At 47.5% G+C, this 7,500-nt stretch overlaps 9 non-coding genes across 9 annotated transcripts; 7 read left to right on the top strand and 2 right to left on the bottom strand.

Moving 5' to 3' along the window:
- The first annotated feature begins 1,204 nt into the window (after positions 1-1,204).
- Positions 1,205-1,278, top strand: TRNAN-GUU (transfer RNA asparagine (anticodon GUU)). Its single transcript has one exon. It is a non-coding gene; the product is annotated as a tRNA-Asn (tRNA).
- Positions 1,279-1,526: 248 nt separating this feature from the next.
- On the top strand, positions 1,527-1,598 carry TRNAW-CCA (transfer RNA tryptophan (anticodon CCA)). The gene has a single exon. It is a non-coding gene; the product is annotated as a tRNA-Trp (tRNA).
- A 71-nt stretch (positions 1,599-1,669) lies between these two features.
- TRNAG-GCC (transfer RNA glycine (anticodon GCC)) lies at positions 1,670-1,740 on the bottom strand. The gene has a single exon. It is a non-coding gene; the product is annotated as a tRNA-Gly (tRNA).
- A 1,468-nt stretch (positions 1,741-3,208) lies between these two features.
- On the top strand, positions 3,209-3,280 carry TRNAW-CCA (transfer RNA tryptophan (anticodon CCA)). The gene has a single exon. It is a non-coding gene; the product is annotated as a tRNA-Trp (tRNA).
- A 349-nt stretch (positions 3,281-3,629) lies between these two features.
- Positions 3,630-3,703, top strand: TRNAN-GUU (transfer RNA asparagine (anticodon GUU)). Its single transcript has one exon. It is a non-coding gene; the product is annotated as a tRNA-Asn (tRNA).
- Positions 3,704-3,951: 248 nt separating this feature from the next.
- Positions 3,952-4,023, top strand: TRNAW-CCA (transfer RNA tryptophan (anticodon CCA)). The gene has a single exon. It is a non-coding gene; the product is annotated as a tRNA-Trp (tRNA).
- A 71-nt stretch (positions 4,024-4,094) lies between these two features.
- On the bottom strand, positions 4,095-4,164 carry TRNAG-GCC (transfer RNA glycine (anticodon GCC)). Its single transcript has one exon. It is a non-coding gene; the product is annotated as a tRNA-Gly (tRNA).
- Positions 4,165-6,053: 1,889 nt separating this feature from the next.
- TRNAN-GUU (transfer RNA asparagine (anticodon GUU)) lies at positions 6,054-6,127 on the top strand. The gene has a single exon. It is a non-coding gene; the product is annotated as a tRNA-Asn (tRNA).
- A 248-nt stretch (positions 6,128-6,375) lies between these two features.
- Positions 6,376-6,447, top strand: TRNAW-CCA (transfer RNA tryptophan (anticodon CCA)). The gene has a single exon. It is a non-coding gene; the product is annotated as a tRNA-Trp (tRNA).
- Positions 6,448-7,500: the final 1,053 nt, after the last annotated feature.

Here is a 7,500-nt window from a genome sequence, read left to right as displayed (position 1 = left end):
CAATCTCTTTCTCCAAAGCTGAGCTCTGAAGGTAAATGTATCTATCTGAGTGAGGGGCTAGGGAGGGCCTTTCCCAGCAGTCTTACAAGTCAAGAGTTCAGAGAAAGCACCTGCTATGGGAGGAAGACTTTGCTCACAGAGAAGTCAAGTCTAACATAACACATCTGATGGGCAAGGCACACGCCTTACTGGCTGGTAGCACACCTACAGAGGAGCAGGGAGCTATGCTAAGCAGGCAACAGAAAAGTCATGTATGTGTCTCATACACTGGGACCGGTAGTAATACTGGCTCTAAGACCATTAGACAGTAGTCTATTCATCATTACGTCCAACAATAACAAGACACTAAGCAAATGAGAAATGCTGTATGGCATAAAGACGCATTATATAACACAAGCTCCAGGCAGGCACACAATTATCAAGATATATATTGAGTCTCAGGAACTGTGCTACAGTTATTAACCTCTGTGGTGCAAATGGTTAGCGTGTTTGGTTGTTAACAGAAAGGTTGGTGGTTCAAGCCCACCCAGGGAAGTATCCTTTTTGCCTGCATGAAACACTTTAATGAAACACAGATACGTACCTCTGCTCTCTCCTGCTTAAGACCCTTTATCTGAACATTTCAATCCTCTGCGTTCTCTCTGCACCTGCAGTCAATTTCATAATTAGGATAGAAAACAAAAGGCCTAGCCCTGTAATACAACTGTAGGCATATGAGGAGGGGAAAATAAGTCAAAAGGCCATCAGCATTTGTTGATCTGGCTTGAAGGCTGTAAGTGTAAGGACCTTGTGGCGCAACGGTAGCGCGTCTGACTCCAGATCAGAAGGTTGCGTGGTCAAATGACGTCGGGGTCACTGCTTACCATTTTATTCCCCACTGAGTTCATATATTTCCTTTCGAAAACAAAGTCAAAGGAACGCAGCCTTGCATTGGCCGGGAATCGAACCCGGGCCTCCCACGTGGCAGGCGAGAATTCTACCCCTGAACCACCAATGCTTCACATGGGGAGTTCACAGGCATAGCTCTGTCCAAGACAGTGATCAGGTGCACACACTTAAATTGTACACATATGAACAAAGTGTGCGCAGCAGACATGACAACGCCAAAGTTTCACATGATGATGGCTTATATAAGACAAGCTCCAGGCAGGCACATACATATCAAGATATATATTGAGTCTAAGGAAAGATGCTGTAGTCACTCGTCTCTGTGGCGCAATCGGTTAGCGCGTTTGGCTGTTAACCGAAAGGTTGGTGGTTCAAGCCCACCCAGGGACGTATTATTTTGCCTGCATGAAACACTTGAATGGAAAACAGATACATACCTTTCCTCTCTCCTGCTGGACACCCTTTCCCTGAATATTTCAATTCTCTGCGTTCTCTCGGCACCTGCAGTCAATTTCATAATTAGGATAGAAAACAAAAGGTCAAGCTCTGTAATACAACTGTAGGCATATGAGGAGGGGAAAATAAGTCAAAAGGCCCACAGCATTTGTTGATCTGGCTCCGAAAGCTGTAAGTGTAAGGACCTCGTGGCGCAACGGTAGCGCGTCTGACTCCAGATCAGAAGGTTGCGTGTTCAAATCACGTCGGGGTCACTGCTTACCATTTTATTCCCCACTGAGGTCATATATTTCCTTTCGAAAACAAAGTCAAAAGAAAGCAGTCTTGCATTGGCCGGGAATCGAACCCGGGCCTCCCGCGTGGCAGGCGAGAATTCTACCACTGAACCACCAATGCTTCACATGGGTCGTTCACAGGCAGAGCTCTGCCCAAGACAGTGATCAGGTGCACACACTTAAATTGTACACAAATGAACAAAGTGTGCGCAGCAGACATGATAACGCCAACGTTTCACATGAAGATGGCAAGAATCAGATGCAGGAGACTATAACTATGAATGTCTTTGCATTTGCTGAGGTCACTGGCTTGGGACTAGAGTTGTGTTTATCAGGGCATGATGGCAGGCTGCTCCCGACAAAAGTGGTTCACAGAATGCACCCGCCAGATCACCAGCACTATTGTGTTTCAGATTATCTCACTGAACTCTCCTCCTGGAAAATCCTTCCCACTGGCTTTCCCAGATTCTGTGTCCTCCCCTAAATGCTGGGGTGAAACGGGCGGAGTTCTGCGCCCTGCGTCCCTTTACGCGTCCCTAACGCGCTCCCAATGCGGCCTACAGCCCTGGTCGGGCTTAGATCACTGGAGCCTTTTGTGACCAAGAACTCCGGAAGCCTAGGGTCAGGCCTGTTGCACAGGCATATTGTGCCTTGCCAATCCGGGATTGTTGTGTTTCAGGGCCTAGCCATCAATACTCCTGGGATTTCTTTCCCTGAGAACCCTCTTGTCCCTGTCCTCCCACAAGCCCCAGCTTTTATGTAAAATAAAGTGTGCACCATGGGCCTTCCCCTATTTGCTCTCTCCCCAATCTCTTTCTCCAAAGCTGAGCTCTGAAGGTAAATGTATCTATCTGAGTGAGGGGCTAGGGAGGGCCTTTCCCAGCAGTCTTACAAGTCAAGAGTTCAGAGAAAGCACCTGCTATGGGAGGGAGACTTTGCTCACAGAGAAGTCAAGTCTAAGATAACACATCTGATGGGCAAGGCACACGCCTTACTGGCTGGTAGCACACCTACAGAGGAGCAGGGAGCTATGCTAAGCAGGCAACACAAAAGTCATGTATGTGTCTCATACACTGGGACCGGTAGTAATACTGGCTCTAAGACCATTAGACAGTAGTCTATTCATCATTACGTCCAACAATAACAAGACACTAAGCAAATGAGAAATGCTGTATGGCATAAAGACGCATTATATAACACAAGCTCCAGGCAGGCACACAATTATCAAGATATATATTGAGTCTCAGGAACTGTGCTACAGTTATTAACCTCTGTGGTGCAAATGGTTAGCGCGTTCGGTTGTTAACAGAAAGGTTGGTGGTTCAAGCCCACCCAGGGAAGTATCCTTTTTGCCTGCATGAAACACTTTAATGAAACACAGATACGTACCTCTGCTCTCTCCTGCTTAAGACCCTTTATCTGAACATTTCAATCCTCTGCGTTCTCTCTGCACCTGCAGTCAATTTCATAATTAGGATAGAAAACAAAAGGCCTAGCCCTGTAATACAACTGTAGGCATATGAGGAGGGGAAAATAAGTCAAAAGGCCATCAGCATTTGTTGATCTGGCTTGAAGGCTGTAAATGTAAGGACCTTGTGGCGCAACGGTAGCGCGTCTGACTCCAGATCAGAAGGTTGCGTGGTCAAATCACGTCGGGGTCACTGCTTACCATTTTATTCCCCACTGAGTTCATATATTTCCTTTCGAAAACAAAGTCAAAGGAACGCAGCCTTGCATTGGCCAAGAATCGAACCCGGGCCTCCCGCGTGGCAGGCGAGAATTCTACCACTGAACCACCAATGCTTCACATGGGGAGTTCACAGGCATAGCTCTGTCCAAGACAGTGATCAGGTGCACACACTTAAATTGTACACATATGAACAAAGTGTGCGCAGCAGACATGACAACGCCAAAGTTTCACATGATGATGGCTCATATAAGACAAGCTCCAGGCAGGCACATACATATCAAGATATATATTGAGTCTAAGGAAAGATGCTGTAGTCACTCGTCTCTGTGGCGCAATCGGTTAGCGCGTTTGGCTGTTAACCGAAAGGTTGGTGGTTCAAGCCCACCCAGGGACGTATTATTTTGCCTGCATGAAACACTTGAATGGAAAACAGATACATACCTTTGCTCTCTCCTGCTGGACACCCTTTCCCTGAATATTTCAATTCTCTGCGTTCTCTCGGCACCTGCAGTCAATTTCATAATTAGGATAGAAAACAAAAGGTCAAGCTCTGTAATACAACTGTAGGCATATGAGGAGGGGAAAATAAGTCAAAAGGCCCACAGCATTTGTTGATCTGGCTCCGAAAGCTGTAAGTGTAAGGACCTCGTGGCGCAACGGTAGCGCGTCTGACTCCAGATCAGAAGGTTGCGTGTTCAAATCACGTCGGGGTCACTGCTTACCATTTTATTCCCCACTGAGGTCATATATTTCCTTTCGAAAACAAAGTCAAAAGAAAGCAGTCTTGCATTGGCCGGGAATCGAACCCGGGCTCCCGCGTGGCAGGCGAGAATTCTACCACTGAACCACCAATGCTTCACATGGGTCGTTCACAGGCAGAGCTCTGCCCAAGACAGTGATCAGGTGCACACACTTAAATTGTACACAAATGAACAAAGTGTGCGCAGCAGACATGATAACGCCAACGTTTCACATGAAGATGGCAAGAATCAGATGCAGGAGACTATAACTATGAATGTCTTTGCATTTGCTGAGGTCACTGGCTTGGGACTAGAGTTGTGTTTATCAGGGCATGATGGCAGGCTGCTCCCGACAAAAGTGGTTCACAGAATGCACCCGCCAGATCACCAGCACTATTGTGTTTCAGATTATCTCACTGAACTCTCCTCCTGGAAAATCCTTCCCACTGGCTTTCCCAGATTCTGTGTCCTCCCCTAAATGCTGGGGTGAAACGGGCGGAGTTCTGCGCCCTGCGTCCCTTTACGCGTCCCTAACGCGCTCCCAATGCGGCCTACAGCCCTGGTCGGGCTTAGATCACTGGAGCCTTTTGTGACCAAGAACTCCGGAAGCCTAGGGTCAGGCCTGTTGCACAGGCATATTGTGCCTTGCCAATCCGGGATTGTTGTGTTTCAGGGCCTAGCCATCAATACTCCTGGGATTTCTTTCCCTGAGAACCCTCTTGTCCCTGTCCTCCCACAAGCCCCAGCTTTTATGTAAAATAAAGTGTGCACCATGGGCCTTCCCCTATTTGCTCTCTCCCCAATCTCTTTCTCCAAAGCTGAGCTCTGAAGGTAAATGTATCTATCTGAGTGAGGGGCTAGGGAGGGCCTTTCCCAGCAGTCTTACAAGTCAAGAGTTCAGAGAAAGCACCTGCTATGGGAGGGAGACTTTGCTCACAGAGAAGTCAAGTCTAACATAACAAATCTGATGGGCAAGGCACACGCCTTACTGGCTGGTAGCACACCTACAGAGGAGCAGGGAGCTATGCTAAGCAGGCAACAGAAAAGTCATGTATGTGTCTCATACACTGGGACCGGTAGTAATACTGGCTCTAAGACCATTAGACAGTAGTCTATTCATCATTACGTCCAACAATAACAAGACACTAAGCAAATGAGAAATGCTGTATGGCATAAAGACGCATTATATAACACAAGCTCCAGGCAGGCACCCAATTATCAAGATATATATTGAGTCTCAGGAACTGTGCTACAGTTATTAACCTCTGTGGTGCAAATGGTTAGCGCGTTCGGTTGTTAACAGAAAGGTTGGTGGTTCAAGCCCACCCAGGGAAGTATCCTTTTTGCCTGCATGAAACACTTTAATGAAACACAGATACGTACCTCTGCTCTCTCCTGCTTAAGACCCTTTATCTGAACATTTCAATCCTCTGCGTTCTCTCTGCACCTGCAGTCAATTTCATAATTAGGATAGAAAACAAAAGACCTAGCCCTGTAATACAACTGTAGGCATATGAGGAGGGGAAAATAAGTCAAAAGGCCATCAGCATTTGTTGATCTGGCTTGAAGGCTGTAAGTGTAAGGACCTTGTGGCGCAACGGTAGCGTGTCTGACTCCAGATCAGAAGGTTGCGTGGTCAAATCACGTCGGGGTCACTGCTTACCATTTTATTCCCCACTGAGTTCATATATTTCCTTTCGAAAACAAAGTCAAAGGAACGCAGCCTTGCATTGGCCAGGAATCGAACCCGGGCCTCCCGCGTGGCAGGCGAGAATTCTACCACTGAACCACCAATGCTTCACATGGGGAGTTCACAGGCATAGCTCTGTCCAAGACAGTGATCAGGTGCACACACTTAAATTGTACACATATGAACAAAGTGTGCGCAGCAGACATGACAACGCCAAAGTTTCACATGATGATGGCTTATATAAGACAAGCTCCAGGCAGGCACATACATATCAAGATATATATTGAGTCTAAGGAAAGATGCTGTAGTTACTCGTCTCTGTTGCACAATCGGTTAGCGCGTTCGGCTGTTAAGCGAAAGGTTGGTGGTTCAAGCCCACCCAGGGACGTGTTATTTTGCCTGCATGAAACACTTGAATGGAAAACAGATACATACCTTTGCTCTCTCCTGCTGGACACCCTTTCCCTGAATATTTCAATTCTCTGCGTTCTCTCGGCACCTGCAGTCAATTTCATAATTAGGATAGAAAACAAAAGGTCAAGCTCTGTAATACAACTGTAGGCATATGAGGAGGGGAAAATAAGTCAAAAGGCCCACAGCATTTGTTGATCTGGCTCCGAAAGCTGTAAGTGTAAGGACCTCGTGGCGCAACGGTAGCGCGTCTGACTCCAGATCAGAAGGTTGCGTGTTCAAATCACGTCGGGGTCACTGCTTACCATTTTATTCCCCACTGAGGTCATATATTTCCTTTCGAAAACAAAGTCAAAAGAAAGCAGTCTTGCATTTGCCGGGAATCGAACCCGGGCCTCCTGCGTGGCAGGCGAGAATTCTACCACTGAACCACCAATGCTTCACATGGGTTGTTCACAGGCAGAGCTCTGCCCAAGACAGTGATCAGGTGCACACACTTAAATTGTACACATATGAACAAAGTGTGCGCAGCAGACATGATAACGCCAACGTTTCACATGAAGATGGCAAGAATCAGATGCAGGAGACTATAACTATGAATGTCTTTGCATTTGCTGAGGTCACTGGCTTGGGACTAGAGTTGTGTTTATCAGGGCATGATGGCAGGCTGCTCCCGACAAAAGTGGTTCACAGAATGCACCCGCCAGATCACCAGCACTATTGTGTTTCAGATTATCTCACTGAACTCTCCTCCTGGAAAATCCTTCCCACTGGCTTTCCCAGATTCTGTGTCCTCCCCTAAATGCTGGGGTGAAACGGGCAGAGTTCTGCGCCCTGCGTCCCTTTACGCGTCCCTAACGCGCTCCCAACGCGGCCTACAGCCCTGGTCGGGCACAGCCCTGGTCGGGCTTAGATCACTGGAGCCTTTTGTGACCAAGAACTCCGGAAGCCTAGGGTCAGGCCTGTTGCACAGGCATATTGTGCCTTGCCAATCCGGGATTGTTGTGTTTCAGGGCCTAGCCATCAATACTCCTGGGATTTCTTTCCCTGAGAACCCTCTTGTCCCTGTCCTCCCACAAGCCCCAGCTTTTATGTAAAATAAAGTGTGCACCATGGGCCTTCCCCTATTTGCTCTCTCCCCAATCTCTTTCTCCAAAGCTGAGCTCTGAAGGTAAATGTATCTATCTGAGTGAGGGGCTAGGGAAAGCCTTTCCCAGCAGTCTTACAAGTCAAGAGTTCAGAGAAAGCACCTGCTATGGGAGGGAGACTTTGCTCACAGAGAAGTCAAGTCTAACATAACACATCTGATGGGCAAGGCACACGCCTTACTGGCTGGTACCACACCTACAG

This window comes from Lissotriton helveticus, chromosome 1_2 (genome assembly GCF_964261635.1).
Source record: "Lissotriton helveticus chromosome 1_2, aLisHel1.1, whole genome shotgun sequence".
Taxonomy (NCBI): domain Eukaryota; kingdom Metazoa; phylum Chordata; class Amphibia; order Caudata; family Salamandridae; genus Lissotriton; species Lissotriton helveticus.
Note: the sequence above shows the minus strand (reverse complement) of the source record. Positions and strands in the feature narration are given on the sequence as shown.